Source organism: Phascolarctos cinereus, unplaced genomic scaffold, assembly GCF_003287225.1.
Source record: "Phascolarctos cinereus isolate Bilbo 61053 unplaced genomic scaffold, phaCin_HiC Scaffold_4;HRSCAF=312, whole genome shotgun sequence".
Lineage (NCBI taxonomy): Eukaryota > Metazoa > Chordata > Mammalia > Diprotodontia > Phascolarctidae > Phascolarctos > Phascolarctos cinereus.
Genome location: NW_027555847.1, coordinates 394,788,822 through 394,816,069, shown reverse-complemented (window position 1 = coordinate 394,816,069; position 27,248 = coordinate 394,788,822). Strand labels below are relative to the sequence as shown.

General features: G+C 41.9%; 1 long non-coding RNA gene across 1 annotated transcript; it reads right to left on the bottom strand.

Moving 5' to 3' along the window:
* Nucleotides 1-804: 804 nt before the first annotated feature.
* LOC144456687 (uncharacterized) lies at nucleotides 805-2,767 on the bottom strand. Its single transcript, XR_013485706.1, has 3 exons — nucleotides 2,596-2,767; nucleotides 1,621-1,705; nucleotides 805-1,067 (listed from the first exon to the last, which is right to left on the bottom strand). It is a non-coding gene; the product is annotated as an uncharacterized LOC144456687 (long non-coding RNA).
* Nucleotides 2,768-27,248: the final 24,481 nt, after the last annotated feature.

Genomic DNA, 27,248 nt, shown 5'->3' with positions numbered 1-27,248 from the left:
ATCCAACTCTGTAATTTTACACGGGAAGAAATGGAGGCTGCAAGAGGGTAAGTGATTTGCCCAGGAACATACATATAGTAAGAATCTGATGCAGAGTTAGCCCTGGCTCTAAAGCCAAAACTCTTATCACTATGCCACTTGACACTGGCTATGAACTTAGAACAAGAGTGAGGCCAACTTGGCAAGAATGGATATAGTGGGCCATCCACCTTTGGTACACAATGGTCCTAACCAAGTAGCTGTTTTGTTTGCCCAGGTGCTGGCTTTGTGGGATTCTGACACCCCAAGCTTACTTCAGGTCCGCTCAGTGCCCTTGACTCCACACAAGGGACCACGGCAAAGGAAGCCAGCATGCTTAGAGCCCATAACCCGCCAATCTGGGGCAAAACCTAGTGGAGCCAGGCTTGGGACCAGGCGAGGGCTTGAATAGAATCCCACTCAAGAGAGCACAGCCCCTCCAGCTGCCGAAAGCAATCCCCCCAACAATGCATTTTGTAGACGCTATCATAGATAGTCTAAGGTGGTTTTTCCAAGAAACTGGAATGAAAAAAAAAAAAGATTAAAAAAAAATCCACACAACAGATGTACATTTCCTGGCCATCATCAACACTAGTAGTTTGCGGTTCATTTTTCCCCACAGAGTTATTATTGGCACTGGCTTTGGCTGTAGGGGTCTGGAGTGCCTTTTGGAAAGCAGATGGTTATTTTTATTTATTTATTTCTGAATTAAGGACCTCCCTTACACTTTGTTTTGGAAATGTGGCTAATCTTTCCCCCTCAAACCTCTATTCCCACCCACCCCCTTTTTCCTTAAAACATAAGGCACAATCTAGTATTTATCCCCCAGGATTGATGATCTCAAGCATTTACAATGCTCATGACATAAAAAGCTCTTTGTGAGTTCTTTTTCCCAGGCCATCGTTCCTTGGTTTGCTGTGCTGGTCGTGGAACAGGACAGAGAATGTACCACAGTCACGTTGGGAAGCCCAGGGAGAGTCAGTGTGTAAAACTTCATTCTGGTGATTTTTGAAGATCCATGAAGTCCAACCTCCCTAATAGAACAGGGCCTGTATTAGGGAGAGACAGGTACAGTGCTAGGTGCCAAGTCAGTCAGTCAGTCACTGAATTAACATTTATTAAGCGCCTACTATGTGCAAGGTGTTGTGCTAATCATTAGGGAGGTAAAGAAAGGCAAAAGATAGGCCTTGACTTCAAGGAGCTCAGTCTAATAGAGGAGACAATATACAAATAACTATGCACAAACACTATGTAGATGGGATAAATTGGAAATAGCCAGCACAGAGAAGACACGAGAGTCAAGGTGGATTGGGCAAGATTTCCCATACAAGATGCAATTTTAGCTGGGACTTGGAGGAAGCCAGGGAAAACGCCTGGAGTTGGGAGAAGAAGGTACAGGAAGGTGGCCACATCACTGGATTACCTCCTAAATGGAGAGGGAGGATATGTGTAAGAAGACTGGAAAGTTGAAGGAGGGAAGGTTAGGAAAGATGTTGAATGTCAGAGAGAGGATTCTACCTCCTAGTGATCCTAGAGGTAATAGGGAGCCCCTGCAGTTTAGGTAGAGAGGTGATAGTTGGACCTGAGGTGCAGCAAGATTACCTTGGCAGCTGAATAAAGGATGGTCTGGAGTGGGAAGTCCAAATATGAATGACATAGACCTTCCATTCCCTCCCAAGAGGGAGATCTAGCAGGGGAGATAAAACATACACACAAATAATGGTCACACAAAGCATAATGGGACAAAGAGAGGTAACGACAGAGTGCTGCTCTGGGAGCGTGAAGAAATAAGATTACTTCCAGCTATGAGAGTTCATGAAAGAAGTAACATTTGAGTTGGACCAGAAGGAAGAAAGGAAGCATACCACATGCCAGGTCCCGTGCGAAGTGCTTTATAGGTATCTCATTTGTTCCTCACAACCCTGGGAGGCAGGTGCTATCATGATCCTCATTTTACATCTGAGGAAACTGAGGCAAAGAGAGGTTATGTGGATTGCCCAAGGTCACATTATCAAGTAAGTGTTTAAGGCCAAATTTGAGCTCAGTTCTTCTTGACTTCAAAACCAACTCTATCCACTGCAGCACCCAGCTGCCTCTTGAGGAGACAAATAGAACAACTATTATACCTATCAGTAGCGGAAGCAAGTACAGTGGATAGAGCTCTGGACATGGACTGCCTAAAACCCAAGTTCAAATTCTGCATCAGATACTGGAAAGTCAATCTTTCTGGGCCTCAGTTTCTTAATATGTAAAATGGAGAGGGCCATCTCCAGCTGTCCTGATCTATATCTGACCACTGGACCCAGATGGCTCCAGAGGAGAAAGTGAGGCTGGTAACTTTGCATAGCCCTCCCTCACTTAAGTCCAATTCACTTGCAAGTCATGACATCATCTTCCTGACATCATGGTCCTCTTCCAGAAAGAAAGACAAACCACAGCACAACGCAATGGAGACAGGACCAGTAAATACCTCAAGGGTTACAGTAAGACTCAAATGAGATAATATACGGTAAAATGCATTTTGAGAACTTTTAAAACTTATTAAATGTTAGCTATTACAGTGATGATCACACTAACCTGAAGGGAAGTTTTGAAGAGGAAGGATCGATGTAAAGACTGTATTCATTGCCCAAGGTTGGGCCTGTGGGAGGCGCCAGATGATGTGAAACCATGGCCAGTGGAAAAGAAACCCTAATCAGAAAGATCAATTCTTATTGCTTCCAATCTGGTCTGAGATCTGTTAACAGTGCACAATGATCCTGTGCTGTGGGGCAGAAGGAATATGAAATGGGAAGGTTCATGAAACAATTCTGAAAAAAGTAGTACAAATGGTGAGATATGCAGCATAAATGATGGGGACTCAGTACTTAAGAAATTTAGTGAATCTGAGTAAAAATTGTTTCTACAGCAAACACTTCTAGTAGATCCTCCCTGAGCTTGAACTAGACCTTAACTGTAAATTATTTCAGCCTAAGGAACAAGCATAGACACAAAGTTTTTCTGTTGAACTGTTGAGGTTAGAGGTTTAGGGATGCTGGAACCCCAAAATCATGACACATGGGTCCTGTCAAAATGAATTTGACCCAAGCCTTCTTTCAGCCAAATTCAAGGTTTATTAAAGATCCACCATATTGGCCAGACTCTTAAGGAATCTAAGCATTGGCTAGATTATAAGAATTGGAACATTGGCTAGACTTTAAGAATATCAGCACCTTAATGGAGGCCAGATGGAACTTATATACAGAGAGATGGTGGGAGGGATCTCTTTTCCTCTCCCTTGATTCCCCCATCTCCCCAAGCATCTATATAATCCTCCAGGGAAGGTAATCCCCTTAAAGGGGAAAGTGCTCAAGGTTACCAGAGAGTCAACTTTACACCCTGGACCTGCACAGTCCACATAACTCACAGAAGAAAAGGGAAAAATCTGAGTCTGCTCATATACCTTGTGGTTCTGTCCCTCACTTCTCCTCATCTCTATTTTCCACTTAGTTCAGGAGCTCTTATGTTAGGTGCAGGAGACTTTTCCTCCTGCGTGCCCCATTCCTGAAACTCCCAACCTAGCTCACCTCCTCACCATTTGACACCGCCTCCATCTGCTGCTATCTCGGGGGCCAACGTTTTCCTGCAGGGGTCTCACAAAAGCAGAGGCTTCTTCTCCAGGGGACCGAGTCAGAGTCCTTATGTACAGCTTCCCTCCTCTCAGTCTGTCACAGTTCTGCTCCTCTCTGCCTGCAGACTGTCTTCGAAGAGCCTACTCCAAAGGTATGATCTGGCTTTGAGTCAATCAGTAACACAAATGTTCAAAGGGTGAGGGACGTCACTGGAGTCAGGCAATGAGCTAGTCTTGTCAAGGAAGTAACATCTCCTTTAAAGAGGATTCCAGGAAGATTTGCAAGACTTCTCCTGGGCACACCTATATTTATATACCTCATGAAGACATACCTCAAAGGTTAATAATAATAATAATAATAATAATAACTAACATTTATACAGCACTGTCTATGTGCCGGGCACTCGATCCTCACTACAACCCTTATCCCCATTTTACAGATGAGGACATTGAGACAAAGGTAAAGTGACCTGCCCAGGATCACACAGCTATGAAGTGTCTAGGGCCACTTTTGAACTCAGGTCTTCCTGACCCCAAGCCCGGTGCTCTCTCTACTCTACCACCACCGAAGGTCTTTTGCTGATGTGGGAATCTTCATTTGGAGGGTAACTTCTAAATTGTTGCTGTCGTTATTGCTGTTTATCCTTCGTTCTCAAAGGTGACTATGAGATCAGGAAGGTGATATCATGACTTACAAGTGAGTTGAATTTAAGTGAGGCAGGGCTGTGCAAAGTCACCGGTCTCACTCTACCCTCCAGAGCCACCTGGGTCCAGAGGCGAGATATTAAAGGGAAATGAATCGGTAAACAGGCACTACTCTATCAGGGCCTTCATGTAAGTAACACGGATTTCCAGCCAAGAACGTAAGAATATGTACAACAATGTGTATATGTTACTGTTTCCAAACTTTCCAAGCTATTAATATCTCAGGAGTGTCCAGGCATGCATTAGCCTGCTCAATGACTTTCACAGCCTCCACAGGAGTTTTGGCAGAACTGTATCAGCAGGAAGGGGTGACATGGAAAACATTGCTGTTAGAAGAGACGACAGACTTCCCAAACACTTGCCAACCCCATTCAGATGGACCGAGGTGCTGAGGGATGGGCAGTGATAGACCGTGGAGGCACCAATCTCCTCTTTCCCAAGCTGCCAGAGGAGGCCTGGGGAGGACGTATCCGCCCAGTTGGGCTCACCTGCTCCAGGACGGTAAGCTTTAGGCAAGTGTAATTCTGCATCTCACCGAGAGCCAAGGGAAGCCGTTCAAGCAAGAAGTCTGAAGGCTTGAACTGCAAGGAAATGAGAAAAACATACTTTCGAATGTGCTCTGAGCCAAAACATCTTGTATCTTTAAAGCTCTGGACAGGACTATTGAATCGTTTCATTACTAAAGCTTCTTTTTATCCCCCTTCCCCCTTCCTTTGTTTCATTCCGGGTTACAGACCAAGCAGAGCCCATCCCTCACCACCGAGAGCAATATGAAAACAAAGGCACATGCATCATTATGGGCCCTCTTGAACATCCCAACTCGAAGCACCAAGCTCTCTTTAAAGAAGCCCATTGTACCTTGCTTGCAGGAGCAGTGAGATCATGAGAACAAGATTCATAGAGGACACTCCTTTTGTCACAGGTCATTTTTAGTAGATAACTTTTTCAACCTTGGATACTCTTAATAAAACATACACACTCAAAGACAGTCAGAGGAGCAAATTCAGGGAAATCATCTTAGTTTAGGAGATTGAATTTCAGCTAGTTATCCAAAAGCTCCAAGATGTTTCTAACTCGAGTCCCCTTTGTCCAAGCTTTGCAACTTGGTTTAGGCAAAAGAAAAGAAGGAAGTAAACCCCAACAAGCAAGGTGGCATTCTTATCTCCTTTGCTTTCAACAAGGAAAAATGTTAACATGCTGAGTTATTCGGTGAATTGTCTTAAGGCAATTTGCAAGTTGCTATTCCCAATGACTCAGGAAAGCCATCTTGCACCTTTGGGAATAGCAATTTGTAAATTTATCAGCAAAATAAAAGAGATCCTTGAGCAAAGACTGGGTGGCCATTTGCCCCCAAACTGGCTTCCACCTACCTGTCCAATCTCATTTTATATTACTCCTCTCCGAGCACTCTATATTTCTAGTTAAGCTGACCCTCTATCTATTCCCAGAATAGGGCATTCCATCTCCCGCCTCCAAGCTTTATCCATGAATGGTTTCCTCTGTCTGGAATGCATTGCCTTGTCCACTGTAGAATGCCCTGCTCCCTACAGAACCCTCCTTGGGTGTGACCTCCTAGACCAGGAATGAGAAACTTTCGGCCTCGAGGCCACATGAGGCCTCAAGTGCGGCCCTTTAACTGAATCCAAACTTCACAGAATAAAAAGTTTGGACTCGGTCAAAGGGCCACACTTGAGGACCTGAAGGGCTACATGTGGCCTTGAGGCCCCACGTCCCCCACTCTTGTCCTAGGCAGATCCACCCACTTATTAACACTCTGTGCTTCCTGAAATTACCATCCATTGCTTTGTACAAACTTTGTATTTAGCTATTGTGTGTCTTTTGTACCACCCCACCCCTACTCAGTAGAATGTAAGTTCTTTGAAGGCAAGAAATGCTCTCCTTCTCCACTTGGGCCTCTTGGCTTCCTTCAAGACTCAGCTCAAATCACACCTTCTGCTGGAGGCCTTTTCTGTACAGCTTCCCTACTTCCCCTTAGTGCCCTCCCTCTGAGATTACCCCTGTCCAGTGGTGGTAAATATTTAATAATCAGCTCCATCAAAAACAAACAATCAAACAACATCCACACCTCTCACTCCACCCCACCCCCTCACTCACAAACACTTTTAACTTCAATTTGCATTATTAATATTTTCTCCATCACTTTCTTAAGTCTAGACCTGTGGTGTCAAACTCGAATAGCAAAGCAGCCACTAAACCACACATAAGGATCCCTGCAGGCTGCATATTGACTTAGTTTTAAAATGTAATATTATCTATATTTTATCATATTTTTATTTATTTTGTTAAATATTTCCCAATTACCTTTTAAGCTGGTTAGGGCCAGACACCTGTGTTGTGTTGCGGGACACATGGGGCTCATGTTGGACACCTCTGGTCCTAACAATCGACAAAATAAATTAAGCCCTTATTTGGAGCATTTACCATTGCATAAATGTTCACACTGAAAAATTAATAATAAGCTCTTGAGAGTCCTAGAGTTGGCTCCAGCACACCCCTGCTTCTGTCTACTCTACAAATATCTTGTATGAACTTGGTGATTTACATATTGTCTCTCTATTAGAAAGCAAACTCTTTATGGTGTGAGAGAGTTGGTTTTGGGGTTTTGCTTTTTGTTTTTTCCTTCTCAATGGAAGATGGAAGGACAGGAAAATAAATGCTTGCTAATTGAAAAAAACAATGTAAAGGGGCTGCTAGTTGGCACAGTAGATAGAGCACCAGCCCTGGAGTCAGGAGGAGCTGAGTTCAAATCCAATCTCAGACCAGACACTTGAGACTTACTAGCTGTGTGACCCTGGGCAAAACCTCAACTGCCTCACCAAAAAAAACAAAAACAAAAACAAAACCACAATGTAAGAATAAAGGTTATTAACTCCTTGAGTGGCAGAGGCGGTTTTTGCATTTCTTTGTACTCCCCAGCTCTTAGCCTGGTGCCCAACACTTAAATAAGCACATGATCAATGCTTTGTAGTTGAGTAATTGAATTGTGTTAAATGTTTATTGAATTGAATTGTGGGAGATGTTGTAGAGAGGGTTGTTGTTCAGATCAAGGTTATACTGGGTAGCCTCTGAAGTCCCTTTCCATTCTGAGATTCTGTGATTCAGTAATTGTCCTGGTCCTTAACTTATAAATTTTCAACATTTAAATCAAGCAATTTAATTTCTTTTAAAACTCTTCTTCCTATGGCTCTCTACTTGAAATCAGAAAACATCTCTGTCAGTCTAGAATAGTTCACATAAAATGGAGGTTCCCACTCTTCCCTCACCAAAGTCTTCTCTTTCTGTATTATTTTCAGCATTGTAAACTCTCAGGCGCTGGCCTAAGACTCTGGGCTTAGGTCTGAAAAAAATGTGGACTTTGCTATTTCCATATAATGTTTCACCCACATTTCAAGCTGCCTGCGGCCTGCGATTATGGTCTCCTCTGTCTGATAAAGTCATTAGGCTTCTCTTTCCCTTGGGTATTGTGGGCTTTGCACTCTCTGTGGTGTCCCAGAGCCTCATTTCCACATAAGGAGGAGCCTTCTTCTAGTTTGTGGTGGTTCAGATGGGAAGGATAAATATATACATGTGTGTATGTATGTAGAGAGAAGAAAGGAGAGAGAGAGAGAGACAGAGAGACAGAAAGAGAGACAGAGGGGAGACAGACAGAGATGAGAGACAGAGACAGAAAGACAGAGAGAGGAGAGACAGAAAGAGGGGAGACAGAGAGACAGAGACAGAAACAGAGAGACAGAGACAGAGGCAGACAGAAATGAGAGACAGAGACAGAAAGATAGAGAGAGGAGAGAAAGAGAAAGAGGGGACAGAGAGAGGGGAGAAACAGAGAAAGAGAAAAGAGAGAGAGAAAGAGAGAGAGAGAGAGAGAGAGAGAGAGAGAGAGAGAGAGAGAGAGAGAGAGAGAGAGAGAGTTTTTTTAACAATAAGGAAAGAAAGTCAATTTTTCCCTTCTTGGCAAACATCCCTTGGACTCAAATGATTTCATAACAAATCTGTCCTTCAAATACCCTAGTTGCCTACTGTTTTTCAAAAGGGAATGCCACATGTTTCCTTAGAGGCAGTAGGCGCTCAGGCATACACTGCCAGAAAGAAGCCTGCTATCATACCTTGTATTCCATTTTATTTCCTGAGCTCAGAAGGATGTTGTTGAATAGGAATATGCGTATACTTTCCATTGAATTGTGTTTATATTCCTCCTTATAAGTATCAGACAAACAGTGTAATACAGAAGAAATAGATCGTTTTAGAATCAAAGGCCCTGAGTTCAAATCCTGTCTCTTCCACTTACTTTTTATTCAGTCATTTTCCAGTCATATCTGACTCTTTGTGACCCCATTTGGGCTTTTCTTGGCAAAGACAATAAAGTGATTTGTCATTCCCTTCTCCAGCTCGTTTTACAGATGAGAAAACTGAGGCAAGTAGGGTGAAGTGACTTGCCCAGGGTTACACAGCTAGTAAGTGTCTGAAGTCAGATTTGAACTCAAGAAGACGAGTTTTTCTGACCCAGGTCCAACACTATTCACTGCACCACCTAGCTGCCTTTACTATGTGACATTGGGCAAATGACAAACTGCTGTGGTCTTCATTTCATCATTGGCAAAATAAGGAGATTGGATTACAGGACCCTTGAGGTCCTTTCCATCTTTGAGTCTATGACACTATGGTAGTTAAAGAGCACCAGAAGCATAACTGGAGGTAGCTAAATGGTGCAGTGGATAGACTGTTGGATCTGGAGTCAGGAAGACTCATTTTCCTGAGTTCAAATCTGTGACCCTGGGCAAGTCCCTTAACCCTGTTTGCCTCAGTTTCCTCATCTGTAAAACGAACTGGAGGAAATGGCAAACCACTCCAGTATCTTTGCCAAGAAAATCCCAAATGGGGTCACAAAGAGTTGGGCATGACTGAAATGCCTGAACAAGACGAAACATAATTGCCATGGCAGGAGCAATTTACTTGTCTTTTACACAGTCTACTATCCATTTCCAGTTTCTCCAAAGCAGGAAACCAAGGAAGAGGTCTATCTTGTTTTTGACAAGGGCATGGTCTCAAATACCAGAGCAACGGGGGTAGAAAATATCCACTGCCAAGATAAAAGAGCCTAACTTCTAGGGGCTCACTGAGTCAGACAAACAGTCAACCCACCAACATTCCCTATACCTTGTCACCTTTTGTACTGACCTCTTGGGCTTGAAATCTTTGTTCTTGTACCAGCTTCCTGCCTCTGTCCCAGTCCCTTGGATTTCTAGCTCTCTGGAGAATTTCTACATTGAAACTGACTTGGTCTTTGGTTTATCCTTGTTGGCTGCCAATTGAGACCCTATCCTTTCCCAAGGAAATGATGGTCTCTGGCCCCAGTGATTACCCTAATTTTTTGGCAAAGATCAGCTCTCCCGGTAGGGAAAGGACACCTGGTATATTATTGATACTCAGAAAATATGTCATATTTTCAACTGTCATAATAATTGTAATTTACCAAATGCTGAAACTATGGCCCTTGGACTTCAGTCAATCATGAAAATTGTTTGGTTTCTACCTTTTATAAAAATGTATCTGTTAAGCTATACTGTACACTGACAGACATTGTATCATAAAGCCCAGAACCAACTTTTGGTTCATTATTTGACTGTCTCACTGATATTAGCATTAATAATAGTAATTAGGTAGCTAGGGAGTTGGCATAATGAATAAAGCCTTGATTTTGGAGTCAGGAAGACCTGAGTTCAAATCCTACCACCTGATATCTTTGACCATTTACCAGCTATATGATCCTGGGCAAGTCACTTAATGCCTCAGCCTCAGTTGCCTTATCTGTAAAATGGGGACAATAACAGCTCCTACCTTCCACAGTTGTTATGAGGATTGAATGAGGAAAAAAATGTAATGTGCTTTACAAGTCTTAAAACACTGTATAAAGTATTGTTGTTATTATTATTATTACTAGCAATGGCCCCATTTATCATAAATATTTCCAGGGCGGAGCCAAGATGGCAGAGTGAAAGCAGTGACTTGCTTGAGCTCTCCCCCAAACCCCTCCAAATACTCATAAAAAAAGGCTCTAAACAAATTCTGAAGCAGCAGAACCCACAAAAAGACAGAGTGAAACAAATTTCCAGCCCAAGACAACCTGGATGATTGATCAGAAAGGTGTATCACACCAGGCTGGGAGCACAGCGTGGGCACGCAGGCCACAGCAAACCTGGAGCAGGCCTCAGAGGACTGAATCATGGGCAGCTGTGGAGGTTTCCAGACTCCTCAATCCATGAATGCCAAAGACAACTTAGAAGGTCAGTGGGAAAAGTCTGTTTCTGTTGGTGCTCAGAGAGGAAGGCAGGGTTTCGGCTCCATTCCCAAGAGCATGGCCCTTGGGGGGAGGCAGCTGCTTCTTAAGCTTCTGACCCACAGACTGAGGGGGAATCCAGTGGCTGATCAGAGAGGGATTGCAGGGATCTATTTGCCAGTGCTGAGGCAGGAATCTCTTGCTTTGCCCCGTGTGGATCTGGGTCACAGTTCTGGGCGGCAGTGCTGGGGTGAGGAGGAGCTCTGGTGTGGTGGAGCTTGTAGTGGCTGTGAAGAGGAACCCTTCCTCACAGTCACAGGACAGAAAAGAGTACTTGTGGTCACAGGCCAAGAAAGGAGTGAACACCTCGCCCCTTATCATACCACCTTAGAAGAACTGAAAATTTACAGGTCGCTACAAGTATCTCTGAAAACAGCTGTAGAAACCCTGAAGCTTGGGACAATACATTCTCCACACTGGAAGTAGACTCTTACCTTAACAGAGAGTTTAAAACTCAAGTAATTGGCTGGGATCATGAGCAAGCAGCACAAAAAGAGTCAGACTTTATTATCTTACTTTGGTGAAAAAGAAGATCAAAATATACAACCAGAAGAAGACAACAAAGTCAAAGGTCCTACATCCAAAGTCTCTGAGAAAAATATGAATCAGTCCCAGGCCTTGGAAGAGCTCAAAAGGGATTTTGAGAAGCAAGTAAGGGAAATAGAGGAAAAACTGGGAAGAGAAATGAGAGTGATGCAAGAAAATCATGAAAAACAAGTCAACAGCTTGCTAAAGGAGACCCAACAAAATACTGAGAAAATAACACCTTAAAAAATAGCCTACCCAAATGGCAAAAGAGGTCTAAAAGCCAATGGAGAAAAATGCCTAAAAGAAAAATTGGCCAAATGGAAAAGGAAGTCCAAAGGATTACTGAAGAAAATACTTCCTTAAAAATTAGGATAGAGGGGCAGCTAGCTGGTGCAGCAGATAGAGCACTGGCCTTGGATTCAGGAGGACCTCAGTTCAAATCCGGCCTCAGACACATAACACTGACTAGCTGTGTGACCCTGGGCAAATCACTTAACCCCATTGCCTAAAAAAATTACAACAACAACAAAAAATTAGGATACAGCAATTGGAAGCTAGTGACTTTATGAGAAATCAAGACACTGTAAAACAAATCCAAAAGAATGAAAAATTAGAAAACAATGTGAAATATCTCATTGGAAAAACAACTGACCTGGAAAATAGATCCAGGAGAGAGAATTTAAAAATTATTGGACTATCTGAAAGCCATGATCAAAAAAAGAGCCTAGACATCATCTTTCAAGAAATTACCAAGGAAAACTGCCCTGGTATATTAGAACCAGAGGGAAAAACAGAAATTGAAAGAATCCATAGATCTCCTCCTGAAAGAGATCCCCAAAGGAAAACTCCTAGGAATATTGTAGCCAAATTCCAGAGTTCCCAGGTCAAGGAGAAAATATTACAAGCTGCCAGAAGGAAACAATTCAAGTACTGTGGAAACACAATCAGGATAACACAAGATTTAGCAGCTTCTACATTAAAGGACACAGGCATGGAATATAATATTCGGAGGGCAAAGGAGATAGGATTACAACCAAGAATCACCTACCAGCAAAACTGAGTATAATCCTTCAGGGGAAAAAATGGTCATCAGTGAAATAGAGGACTTTCATGCATTCCTGATGAAAAGACCAGAGCTAAACAGAAAATTTGACTTTCAAATACAGGACTCCAGTGGAACATGAAGAGGTAAACAGGAAAGAGAAATCATAAGAGACTTATTAAGATTGAACTGTTTACATTCCTGCATAGGATATTTGTAACTCATGAGACTTTGTCAGTATTAGGGTAGTTGAGGAAAAAAATGTGTATGTATATATATAGAGTAGATAGATAGATAGAGGGCACAGGGTGAGTTGAAGATTAAGGGGTCATATCTGGAGAATAAAATTAAGGGATGAGAGAGGATGATACTCGGAGAAGAAAGGGAGAGGTAGAATGGGGTAAATTATCTCACAAAAAAAAAAAAAGAAAAGTCTCTACAGTGGAGGGGAAACAGGGGAAGGTGAGAGGGAATGAGGAATCTTATTCTCATAGGATTTGGCTTAAGGAGGAATAACATGCACATTCAATTGGGTATGGAAATCTGTCTTACCCTGCAGGAAATAGGGGGAGAAGGGGACAAGAGAGGGGGATGATAGAGAGGAGGGCAGATTGGGAAAGAGGGTAATCAGAAGCAAATACTTCTGAGGAGGGACAGGGTCAAAAGAAAGAATAGAATAAAAGGGAGGGCAGGATAGGATTAAGGGAAATAGAGTTAGTTTTTCACAACATGTCCACTATGGAAGTGTTTTGCATAACTGCACATGTACAACCTATATTGAGTTGCTTGCCTTTTCAATGAGGGTGGGTGGGGAGGGAGGAAGAGAAAATTTGAAACCTAAAGTTTTAAAAACATATGTTTTTTTAAAAAGTTTTCATATGCAACTGGGAAATCAGAAATACAGGAAATGGGGTACAGAAGTCTATCCTGCTCTACAGGAAAATAGAAGGGGAAGGGGATAAGAGAAGGGAGGGGGGAGAGATAGAAGAGAAGGCAGACTAGGGGAAGGGGTATTCAGAATGCATGCCATCTTGGAGTGGGGGAGGGGTGAGAAATTTGGAATTCAAAAACTTGTGAAAGTGAATGTTGAAAACTAAAAATAAATAAATTTATATAAAAAAATAAATTAAAAAAATTTTAAAAAATATTTCCAAAGAATTCCTATTTGATTGAATTTTGGTCTGAAGCCAACTTAGGATCACAGTATCATAAGATCTGGAAGACACTTTAGAGATTATAGTTATTTCTTCCACATCACAATTCTCCCCATCACAGATCAGCATAAGAAATTAAATGGGAATTTTGGGGAGAATTTTGTGGAAGCTTCAGAAGAATATGTGAAGGTCAGCAGATAACACAGTCTATGACCAAATACTTCACCCAAATATTATAATAAGGTACTATAAACACCCCATAAAAGAAAAAAAATCAGACTTCTTCTCTGGTATGAAAGGCGGGTCAAAAAATTTTACATGAATTTTCCAGATGAAGGAGCCCCTAACCATCCCATCCCCACCTTCTCCCATGGTATGGAAGGAATAATCGTATATACTACAACTTCCTCATCTAGAAGATGAGGAAACTAAAGTTCAGAAAGTTTGATTGGCTGGTCCAAGGTAACACAGGAAGTAAGTGGCCTAGTCAGAGCCAGGAATCAAACACAGGTCTTTGTACTCATGATATGCAACATTAATCTGCTATCAGCACTGGTGTTGTTCAAGGTTTTCATAGTCAGTGAGGACAATGATGGGCTTCTGTCCTTCCAAATAGTGGCACCATGACTCCAGAACAATGTGTTGAAACAGTACCAGGAAATATCAGGGTTTGAATCCATCCTCTGGTCCTATTAACTATGTGACCCTGGGGCAAGTCACTTAACATGTGAGGTATGGTTTTCTCCTCTGTGAAATGGGTACTATAGTACATGAAGTACCTAATTTACAGGATTGTTATGAAGGTTGAATGAGATAGCATACGTAAACTGCTGAGATAAACGTAAAGGTTACATAAATGTCACCTGCTGATATGATTATTGTTTTTAATAAAATGAGGCAAAATTGAGCACAGCAGCTAGGATCAAGAAAAGGTTATTTTAAAGAATAAGGTAAACTTCAGCATTTCTTTTGGGGTCAGTGAAGGAGTCAGTCAATGGGAAGAGATTGAAAATGAAAAAAAAAAGAAAGAGGGAATGTTCAATGGAGCAAGCTCCTAGAGAAGATGGTAGACAATGAGATGGAGCTGAGAGCACATGTGCAGTACCTAGTCTTGGCAAGGGGAAGGACCACCCTTAGCTCAGAGCAACATAGAAGGATTCTGAAAGTGGAGAGTACAGAAGATCAGAGAGTTTTGAATGGGAAAAAAAATCAAAAAATTGATTTTGTTTTTAGTAAAGCAGGAGGTAAGCTCTTTTAAGATAATGGGGTAGTGGGACTGGAATTATGGGGCTTGAGGACAGAAGATTGGCAATATTGGCTGAGGGAGCAGAGAGAATAGATTAAGGGGAAGAATAAAAGGTTTGTAGCTCTAGTGAGTTCCCTGTTAACATTAAATAATAAGAAGTTCCTCTAGAAAGACCTTTATCTCTCAAAACTTCTCCACACATACCCTGAAAGACTCAAGACCTTTATCTCTCAAAACTTCTCCACACATACCTGAAAGACTCAAAAGAGATAAGATCTCTAAATATTTTGTAAACCTTATGGCTATGGAAGTATTAATTTGTATGATTATCATTATTCTACAGATGATATGTTCATTTCCCACTTGGACCTATATTCATTCAGATTCTCCTTGGCTTCTAAGAATTCTGTAGTTGTCCATTCTGGATTCATTTCACTCTTTCCAGTGTCATTAAGTTAATTTTTACTAATGTGTCAATTTGGGAAAGGGTCTTCCCGAGTATTATATATCTCAATAATATCTTTTGGGGAATAACCCTTCTACTTTTTCTACCAGTCTCCAATGACACTAATAGAGATCATTTCAGTCTTTTTTTTTTTTTTTTGGCTAGGCAGTGGGGTTAAGTGACTTGCCCAGTATCACATGGCTAGTAAGTGTTATATGTCTGAGGCTGGATTTGAACTCAGGTCCTCTTGACTCCAAGGCCAGTGCTGTATCCACTGCACCACCTAGCTGCTCCCATTTCAATCTTTGTAGAAGAAGAGGCTAGCACTATTTAGGGGAGGGGTGAGGAAGATGCTGTAGTCTGGGAGGGGCTTCTAGAGTCCCTTAAATCACATCCTAAAAGACAGTCACCTACCCTACTTACAATTCGAGTAGAGAAACACCTATTCATTCATTCTCCATCCATCCATTCATTCATTCAACAAATATTTATAAACTATATGCAAAGTACTGTGTCAAATTCTCAGGGAGACAGAGAGATGATTAAAACAGACCTTAGGTCATAAGAAGGTGATATTCTATCAATCAATCAATCAACATTTATTAAGTTCCTACAACAGTCCTTGCCCTCAAGGATCTTACAATCTAGTGGGGGGTATTTTATATATTCTAGTGGGGGGATAATGTATATGTATGATATATATACTTATGCATACACACATATACAGATGATCACAATGTGAAATAGAGTGTGAATAGTCTATCAGAGAGTTAACAAATATTGAGAGTTCAGAGGAAGGGGAGACACCGAATGAAAGGATGTTGGAAGACTTCCTCAAGGAGGTGACATTTGAGATGGGCCTTGAAGTTTACTCAGAATTTTAATAGTGAGAAGATAGTGAGGAGATATATCAGGTCTAGGATTCTAGAGTTAAAGTTGGAAGGGAATATAAAGGTCATCTGGTCCAAACCTCTCATTTTACAGATGAATAAACTGAAGATCACAGGGACTGAGTGATTTGTCCAAGGTCACAGAGGTAATATGTAGCAGAGTCAGTCTTCCTACCCCCAAATCAGCATACTTCCCACTCTGCCATGTTGCACAGGACAAAGGCAAAGAGACAAGAATATATGAAATGTGTTCTGGGAAGACTAAATAGTTCAGTTAGGTTAAAGGGTAAGGCACCAGAAAGTGAGTAGTGTGAGATAAAGTCAAAAAGACTAGAAAAAAGAATCTTAGAATCAGACTTTGGAGGGCTTTGAATGCCAAGTTTAAAAAGAAATATATACCTTCTCCTGGGGCAGCTAGATGGCACAGTAGACAAAGTACAGTTCCTAGCATCAGGAAGACCTGAGTTCAAATATGACCTCAGACACTTACTAGCTGTATGACCTTGGGCAAATCACCTAACTTATTTCTGCCTCAGTTTCTTTCATTGTAAAATGAGGATAATAACAGGAACTACCTCCCAGAGTTGTATGTGAAATGATATAATATTTGTAAAGCATTTAGTAGGCACTATGTAAACGGTTGTTGTTGAAGGGTTTTGAGCAGGGAGGTTTCATGATCAGAACTATATGTTAAGAAGGTTAATCTGGTGGCCAGTGTGTGAATAATGGATGGGTAGGAGATAACAACATAATCCAAGGGAAAGATATTGGACTGAATAGGGTAACAGCAGGAAATACAGAACAGAACAGATACATTGGGTATGTGCTTCCTAAAATACTTCTACACATGGTTTTGGCTAAAACTTTTAGGCAGCATTGGAACAGAAACTCAGAGCAAATCAATGTCACTTCAGCATACTCAGTGTAGGTGACATTGGCTAATCTGTAGAAGTGCTAGGACGACAAATTGCTTTTTTCTATTCTTTTTATTTGTTGTGATGTGAATACAACAACAATGACAGATGATAAGACAAAGACAAACAACAACAAAACCCTCCAACTGTTTTCTTACACAGGTGTGTATAGTCCTCTACCATTTCAAAAGGTCCTGATAACCTGTGAGCCCCTTGAGAGCAAGGTCTGGGTTTTGTCTTTCTTTGTATCCCCAACCCTTAGCACAGTGCCTGGCACTAGTAAGAGCTTAATAAATGCTTACTGACTGAATGACTGATTAGTCAAAGACTAAATGCCTCTTTGCATGAATTTGCAGAGGCCATAAATTCAAATACTTAAATTAAAGTGAATCAATCAATTGAAAGCAAGGTAGTACAGTAGAAAGAGCATTGGAATGGGAGTCAAGAGGTATGGGTTTTGGTCTGCTATTACATGACCTCCCCTGAAATCCTACTTTAGTGCCTCACATGGTGTAGAAGTCAAGGGTGTGGAAGTAGAACACAAGTTCTAGGAAGTTCTACCATTTTGGGTCCTCCAAAGGTGTGCAAGTGGAGCCAAGCTCTAGAAACTTCTACCAATTTGTAAGGCTTTGAGTATGGTGGTAGAGATAGAATGGCTAAGTACCAAGAGATTCAATACCAAAAAGAGAGTCCCCAGGTAAAAACTGTTTGGCCACAGTAGTCCACAAAATGGACAGAAGTACAAAAGAGTCTCCCAGTCTTGTGCCCACCTCCTATCCTTTCACACTTCAGTAAATAATAGGCCTAGAATGACAGAAAAAGAGGTAGAAGATAGTATGAATTACATAGTTCTTAGATTATCTTCAAACGTTAATTTAACTGTTGGTGCTCTTAATGTGTGATCTTTATTCCAAAGACAAATATGTTGACATATTACTGGGGAACCAAACTATTTCTCTATTGATATGCTTATCATCAATAAAACTATAAAATGGAGAGAAGTTATGGCTAATGGGAAGAATGACTCACAGGTTCTCCATGATGGAGGCAGGGTAGGGAAAACTAAGGAGCTGGCAAAATTGATTTCATTGTGTGCCAAAAAAAGAAATACAGAATTTCATGGGGAATGTGTTCATCTCACCTAGTTGTGCTCTGGGTAAGCAAATAGATTCCCAGAAAGATCACTGCAATATATATGCCAGCATCCATTTTAGAGAATGAAGAAACAGAGAATTATGAGGAATAGGAAAAGGTCCTTAAAAACCAAGCCAATTTTTACCTAGATAGTCCATAATTTCAGTAGTCATAACTTCAATGAAAAAGTGGGAACAAGGGAGGACAGAGTAAGCTATGCTGGAAAATATGACTCAAGAGCAAGAGATTTAAAAGACTTAATCAGTGACTCCTGGTCTGGGAAGGTCTCTCAGAGTCAGCGTGGCAGTCAGGAACAATGGGGTTCAGATTGTGCCTCTAACATCCACCAACTGTGGCACTCTGGACAAGTCATTTAACCTCTCTGAGCCTCAGTTTTCTCACCTGTAAAATAAGGGGTGGGGAGTATGGATTTAGTATCTTTTAAGGTACCTTGCATCTCTAAATCCATGATCCTATAATATTCAGAAGCACCATGTCTGGGATCAAGGGCATAACAACAGACATGGCAGGAACATCATCTTTGCCTTAAAAAAAAATGTCTTCTTAGGTGGAAAAGTTGTACCAGATAAGCCATCATCCTGGAATACCTATTGCTCTCCTGAGATGTGTTGACTTCTCCGGTTAGTGGCAGCCCCTACTGGTTATACCATAAATTCTAACTGGACTGATTTATCCCTTCTGCTCCCAACTCGGACCATTCCTTCTTTCCTCAGAAAAGTTATTTTAATAAATCACTGTTAATTGCCCCTAATAATTAATGAATGGTGCCATGGCTTGGTGAGGAGATATGGCAAGCATACCTCCACAGTACTAAGACCCCAGATTTTGGGAAGTAGATTAATTGAGATGAAACACCAACTTTTGGCACTTCCTGAAATTCCATTTCCTGACCCACAGTGGATTCCCTTGGCTTTGAGTTCTTGGATAAGTAACTTGTTCAACCAAATGTCACAGCCTCTTAGATCTCAGAGACCTGAAGATACTCCAGAAATTGATCTAACCTGGCTTTTTAGGTTATGCCTGCCTGCTTTCCTCCCTACTCAACTTAATCTTCTCCTGCCCTGGGTAAGGATTGTCATTCTCCTCTAACTAGATGTTTCCCTAATTGTATATGCCAGAAAGCCCCTCCACTAAAACATCTTGACAGCACATCTGCTATTGCCCCCCTACACTTAGAACAGTATCCTCTGGACCAAAGTTCCAGAGACCTCAGTTTCCTCATTCGTAAAATGGGGATAATTCATAGTTTTCACCTCACATGGTTGTGAGAAAGAAATGATATTGTGCATGTGAAGTGCTTTCTAAACCTTAAAATTCTAAAAAATGTTAGCTATTCTTGTTGTTCAGTTGACAACCATCAAAGCTGAGTTTGAAACATTAAGGGACCCTGGGGGAGGGGGAAAGGACAAGACTGTATATAAACACATACACGTAACAGGTGCTGTGTTGAAACCTTTCCCTGATTCCATTGAGGAACTCAGGAAAACTAATGCTATCTGTCTGAAGTCCCCTGGGCCTGCAAACTGCTGGAAACCCAGACTCAGTCTTTAAGCAGAGCTGAGATTGTTGATAGCTTCGAGTGATTTGAATAATCCCACCCAGGTGCCTAAAGACAGCTAACTGGGGGTGGGAGTGGGATGTAACCAGGGTGATTTATTGGCCCCAGAACTAGTAGATTATTCTTTGGGGTAGAAGACTCTTTCAATCATTTGTCAAATGAGGAATGGTTATCAGGATTGGCAGTCCTTTTTTATAGCCTGAAGTTTGTGATTGAAGGCCTCTCTTGAACCTGAAGCACAGTAAAAGACTAGTCAAGTTGTGGAGTGGCTTGAGACTGACAGGAGCATGAGAGAAAGGAAACAGAGTCAGGAAGAGGAAACCCCTGGTCTGGTATTGCATCCCTCGAGGCTGAAAACCCTACAGGGAGAACTGGGTTTCCTCCCTAACATTGAAAAATGTTGAGATTTTCCCCTTGGTGGAAAAAACAATATCCAAATAACAAGGAGAGTTGTTTTGTCCCTTGGCTGGTGAAAAAAAAAACAGAAGAAGATCGTTGTTAGTCTGAGAAAGGGTATACCTGGTTTCCCAGCTAAGTGTGAAAGCTCAAGGAGGAAGGTCTGTGACAGTGACACCTCCTGGAATCAATGGGGAACTGCAGAAAGGCAAAACACGGATGCCTATTGGGAACACAAGGGAACAACAATGAGCATTTCTTCCCTGGAATTACTTTACACCTGAGGGCAACCAGTGGGCATCAGAAAACAACTGATGGTAGCTCCTAAAACCATCAGTAGGACAGAGAGCAGGAGAGAAACGTACACATTTGGTTCTGTCTGTGTTTGGAAAGGGGACAGTCACCCAGTATAGTGATTACTAACTTAGAGTGCTGTGCCTGCAATCAGGAAGACTCATCTTCTTGAGTTCAAATCCAGCCTCAGACACTTACTAGCAGCATGACCCTGGGCAAGTCACTTAACTCTGCTCCAGTTTCCTCGTCTGTAAAATGAGCTGGAGAAGGAAATGGCAAACTACTCTAGTGTCTTTGCCAAGAAAACCCCAAATGGGGTCATGGAGAGTCAGACACAGTGGAACAACAAAACTCAGCATTGGAGTCAGGAAAACCTGTGGTCTGACACATAGTAGGTATTTAATAGTGTTTAATAGTGTTTGTGGAATTGAGCTGAGTTAAACCTTTATGCATTAATAGACGGAATAAAGTCTGTGTGCATGTCTATGAATCTAAGCTTATGTTGAAGGCTGATTTCAGTGACTGATAAACATTAGGAAATAGACAAAAGTTATAGAAATCTGCCAGTGGGGTAGGTTTCAATACATTGCTTCCAGATCCAGTAATGAGCCCAAAGAGTCTTTAGCAGCAGCAAGCACTCAGCCATCTATCCATTAGTACCCATAATAATTCACCCATATGTATGGGAGGGTGACTAAGGGAATTCTCTGATAAACTTAATAAGCTCACAAAGCAATCATTGTCTAGAACTTCGAAAGAACCTCCCTGTAAAACAATGATTCTCAAACTTATTTTGTTCATGGCATAGTATTAATCTTCTTCATGAGGAATTGAGGCAGACTGTGAAAACTAAAACCACTCCCATGTGCACACGTGATTGCAAATGTAAGCTCCATACAGTTCTTAGCCCACCCAACAGAAACTCAGGGCATATCTTTTTGAGAACCACTGTCTTAGAGTATGGATATGAACAATGGCTCTTTAAAAGGACTTAGACTACTTAGGTCTCAGTGATTCAGGCCACTATATGGGCTGATTTGGGGCTGTCTTTGTGCCTCCTGGAGAATGGGTTTCAGGAACTGTTGCTGCATCTAAGATAGTTTTGTTGGCTAATCTTGGGAGGACAGATTCTAGGTGAAGAATTTACTCCTTTTTACTGAGAGGAGCCAATAGACCACTCTATGTTTTTCACTTTTTTCTTTGCATTTTTCTACCAGGGTGGGGGTGAGATTCTTCCTCTTCCCCACCTATGAGTATCTGGAAGATGCTCATGGAAACTGCTCATTAATGGTGAGTGAATGAGCATAAACCCAACTCAACAGAACTATTATATCTAGCCAGATCAAGGGCACCAGAGCAGATCATGCTTCATATACCATCCAGATATCCACTCTGGCCATCTTGCTATCCCTTATGACACAGTCCTACTTCCCACCCACCTGCAACAGCATTTCCAAGATCAGAATTCCAGAAAAATGCCTCCAGGCCTTGCAGGAGTTAATTCAGCTTTTGAACTCCTGACTAAGGATGAATTGTCTTGATTAGTGAGTGAGTGAGGACGACCTAAACTCATCCAATATATAAATTGGCTCCAGATCATATTCCATCCATCCATTCAACTTGTCCATCTTGCTATCTACCCCGATTGACCCATCCCCAGCTTTGCATTTCTTGTTCTAGGCTCAGTGATCAAATCATCACTACTGTACTAACATTGTATGTGGAAACGCAGTGTCAGTTGACTGACCTATGCATCAACTCACTATCCCTGTGACTCCCCAGATATTCCCTTCATTGACTACCACTCCCATATATCTGTTGTATCCCCCTATTAGAATATAAATCTACTGACTTTTCCCTTTTATTTGTACCCCCAGCCTTAGTATAGTGACTGGCACATAGTAAGCTCTTTTTTGTTGTTGTGTCATCTCAGCCATGCCCAACTCTTCATTACATTAATTGGGGTTTTCTTGGCAAAAATACTGGAGTGGTTTGCCATTTCCTTCTCCATCTCATTTTCCAGATGAGGCAACTAAGGCAAACGGGGTTAAGTGACTTGCCCAGGGTCACATAGTAAGTGTCTGAAGCCAGATTTGAACTCATAAAGATGAAACTTCCTGATTCTAAGCCTGGCATTCTATCCACTGTGCCACCAAGCTGTCCTAGTAAACTCTTAAGTACTTTTTCATTTACTCATTCATTCATTCATTGCCCAAATGGTCTGAGAAGGGGTTCATGGACAATGTTATTCTTGAATCCCTGTCTCCTAGTTGGAGAAAAAAGATATCCTAGGCCCAGAAAAGGAGACTCTTGAGTAACTTTAGCCTTGGAGGTTGCCTTAAGAGTAACCACAAATTCAAGAGTTCAGAGATCCTGAACTTCTAAATTTAATGGGCAATGTGCCTCTTGGAGAAAGGAAAAGGTCTCCCACATGGAGCCAAGGGGGGAAGAACATTAAAAGGAATAAAGCCATGCCATGAGAGGAGGGGACAAGAGATCAAGCCATCACCACCACTGCCCTACTATTTCTATGAGTGATTCAGATAGCAAAGACCCTCTGGGAAAGGATTTGCCTAGACATAGGCTATATAAAAGCTATAATCAGAGATTTCTCAGAGCAAGCTGTGGTTGGGACAGCGTATATGAGCCAAAGTGAAAAGTACCCTTCCCGAGATAAGCCCCAAATCATCTCAACCTAGCACTTGGCAGCCATGGGTTACATCTTCGTCTTCCTAAGACAGTTCCTGGGATAATAAGATGATCCCAGGACTTAGCATCAAAAGACCTAGGTCCAAGTCCCAACTCTCCCATTTACCAGTTTTATGACCTTGAGGTCATAAAACTTCTCCAAACCTCACTTACTTCGGCTGTAAAAATGGAGCTAACAATAGTGTTTATACTGCTTACTCCATAGGATTATTACTAAGAATAAATAATATAACTGTGTAAAGCACTTTGAATTGATAAAGTCCTCTGAAACATTAACTTATTGTTTCTAACTTATAGCAAATGGTTACCACTAGCATCAGTTTGATTCTGATGGTCTAGCTAGTGGTCCTTTCCCTTTGAGGTGCTATCACTGTGGACTTTTAGAAAGTATGGTTATTATGCCCCCTTCTCTCAGCTTCTGGTCCATCCTGATATACTGGCAATGGTCCATATGCACTCCTGTAACTGCTGGATTTCTGTCGAATATGAGAAGGAGGTGGGAACAGTGTGGCTCAGTGCAGTTTACAGAAGAGCAAGAAAATGCCTGGGAATGGATTTACCATGGCTGAGCATTTTTCTTGGTTTGCATTGCCAATTGGAAGTGCTGCTCCTTTTTGTGGTGTGATCTGTAAAGCTCTTTGGATTCCTGTTTTGTGGACAGAGGACTGGATTGGGAGTAAGGATGACTGAATCTTGCCTCAGATAATTACTAGCTCTGTGACTCTGGGCAAGCCATTTTCTTTCTCTCAGCCTCAGTTTCCTCATCTGTAAAACTAAGAGGTTGGCCTCTATGGCCTCTAATTTCCCTTCCAGCTCCAGATCCTGTATCTTCTTACTTCTGGCCTCTGGAATGCTGGACCCTTTTATTTGGAGCATCCTAAGACTGGCAGGGGTGCACATCACTGAAAGATTTAGATGTCAGACAGAGAAGTGAAGAACAGTGAGCCTTGGTGAAGCTTTCATTTTCCCAGTGAGTCTCCATCAGTGAGATACGAATGCATGAATACAACCTAAAATCATAAAGTACATGTATGTGATGGTGAGACCTTTTCATGGAGGAAGTTGAAAGAAAGGATTTGAGGGAAAGGAAGTTGTCTGTAGCATCTCTATTTCCATTGTTTCATCTCTAATTTCACCCCAACCCAACCCTTTGAAGATGTGGTCACAATAGCAATCATGGAAAGGCAGGTTCTGTGACCAGATAGTGGCAGCTTAGTGCTAATAGGAGGGACTTTTCCCACTCTTTTTCCATGTCCTTCATGATCTCTTCCACCTTCTCCTTTTTTTCTTCCACATCCATCTCCTCCTCTCCAACTCCCTTCTCTTCTATTTCTTCCTCTACCTCTTTGACTTTACCTTTTCCTCCACCATCTCTTCCTCTTTCTCCTCTTCATATACCCTCGTCTCTTCTACTGCATCCACCTCTTCCTCCCCTACTTTCTCTTTCTCTTTCACTTTTACTACCAATTTTCTGATTCTACCTCTTCCTTTTCTTACTATGCTTTCATTTCTTCCTTCTATTCCACCATCATCCCCTACCTTCCACCATGTCCCATTTTCTCTTCTTTTCCATTCTTCCTTTACTCCTCCTTTCCCTATGTGACTTCCTCTTTCTCTTCCTTCACAGCCTCTTCTTCTTCCACCTCCTCTTCTCATTATTCCAGGCCTTTGTGGTCTCCAACATGACTAACAGGGTACTGAATTTAAAAGTTCTTTTAGCTCACCAGGGATGTGACATGCCACAGGACCAAGAAAACCTTGTGTAGTGGCCAAGCTGATCTTTAACATTTTATCTCCCACCTTACCATTTTTAACAGAAATGTCCTTAAAATATCCTTAATGGCTGCCAAGCAGAAGGCGTGAGTAAGTCAGGGGCAGGTGAGAATGGTTTGGTCTGGGTGTTACATGGAGTCAGGAAATACTTTTGGCAGATAAGCATATCCAGTGAAAAAAGCATGAAGGGAAAGGAATAAATAGCGCAGAGAGCATAAAACTTCTGTTTGAGGTAAAAAAAAAAGTATATTCAAGACTATTATCCGCCATTATCTCAAGTATTAGAAAAGCTTCAGCCAGATCCAGACAGCACTGTGGGACTATGGAGCCCCTGAATTAGGGCAGGCTAGTGAGCGGAAAGAGTAGTAGACCCAGAATGACTACATAGTTAGATCTATACCCAAGTTGTCCCTCTCTTGGCTCGGTTTTCCTTTTCATTCAGCTCTGTGACTAACTGGCTGTGTGAACTTCAGTAAATGCCTTCTCACCTCTCGGAGCCTCTGTTTTCCTGTCTGTAAAATTAAGGGAGTTGCCTCTATGGCCTCCAAAGTCTCTTCTGGTGGTAAGTCTCTGCTTTTAAATTATCCATGTTAACAGTAACACATGTTGGCTTTTTCTCTGTGCTCTGAGATTTGCTCATTCCAAAACATTACAGAAGAAACAAAGTTGCTCATTATTGAGTTTGCAATTATGGCCTTGCCACATTGGGGTTTCCTAAGGATCTTTCCGATGAGATCAGTGCTAATATTTGAACCTGCATCACCTCTCCCCCAGATTCAGTGATGGAGCCCAAGAGGTGGGTGGAGACATGCTGGTAAGGATAAATCCAACAAAGATGCTCTTTTCTGGGACCGCCACCTGTTTCTCTGTGGAGGGAAGACATTCTTTTCCCCTGCTGTTGCTCCATATCCCTATTCCAATGGGAAGTCCACCAAGAAGGGAGACAGGCATGTTCTGGGCAACTCCAAACACATTGTTGGCACTTTATCAGCCCAATTCTCCTGGGCATGACTCCCAGGAGGGAGCAGCATTTGGCAGGGCTGACATGGAAAATGCCTCTCCATCTCCACACACAGACAGTGCCAATATACACCCCTTTCCACCCTGTTCGCCCACCCTGACTCCAGAGCAGACAGAGCCTGGAGGGAGTGGGAAGGGGATCTGGGCCGAGTCCTAGGCAGGTCTCCAGGGCTCCCTCATTAGCTGGCCTTTAGCGGCTCAAGCTTTAAGTGCGCAGAGCTGGGTCAGAGTATGATTTAACTGAATGACTTATACATCTACCCATAAACCTGAGTGTGGCAGAGACTCTGGGAGGGCAAATGGAGAGTCTCATTCTTACGAATCAGGGAGTATATGTAGCTGGTAATACTTTGGTGTGTGAAAGGGGAATCTTAATCAGAATAAATATAATTCATGTACTCTTTCAACAAATGTTACATACTCCATATCATTCTGTTAGGCTGGGAGAGGGATATAACCATGCAGATACCCTGGTCCTCAGGGTCCACATTTTAATGAAGAAAAAGTATGAATCCATAAGCATTTATTCAGGTCCTACTATGTGACAAGCAATGTGCTAAGTGCTGGGGTTCCAAATAAAAAAATTCGGACAGTTTCTGCTTTCAAGGAGCTCATACTGTCATAGAGGGGAGACAAGACATATAAAAGAGTTCAGCTTCAGGATCAATGGAAATCCCAGTCCTAAGGGGGGCAGTAGTGAAACAGACAGAAAGTATGGGAGATAACCAGTGTGTGGAGATGGGAGATGGAACCCAGTATGACTAGATTGCAGAATACATGGAAGAATGCCATGTATAAAAAGATTGGACAGGTAAAATGGGGTCAGAGGGGCAGCTAGGTGGTAAAATGGATAGTGTGCTGGCCTGGAATCTGGAGGACCTGAGTTCAAATCCAGCCTGACATACTTACTAGCTGTGTGACCCTGGGCAAGTCACCTAACCCTGTTTGCCTCAGTTCCTCATCTGTAAAATGAGCTGCCTTACTGTTGTTATTGGTCCTTTGCTCTCAAAGAGGACCAATGACATCAAGAGGGTGATGTCTTCACTTATAAGTGAATTGGATTGAAGTGAGGTAGAGCCATGCAGTCAACAGCTTCACTCTTTCCTTTTTTTTTTTTTTGAGTCTTTTTTAATTTTTTAAATTTTTTAATTATTTTTTTTTAATTTTTTATTTTTAGTTTTCAATATTCACTTCCACAAGTTTTTGAATTCCAAATTTCTCACCCCTCCCCCCACCCCAAGATGGCATGCATTCTGAATACCCTTCCCCTGGTCTCCTTCTCTTCTATCTCTCCCCCTCCTTCTCTTATCCCCTTCCCCTTCTATTTTCCTGTAGAGCAGGATAGACTTCTATACCCCATTTCCTGTATTTCTGATTTCCCAGTTGCATGTGAAGACATTTTTTTAAAACATATGTTTTTAAAACTTTAGGTTTCA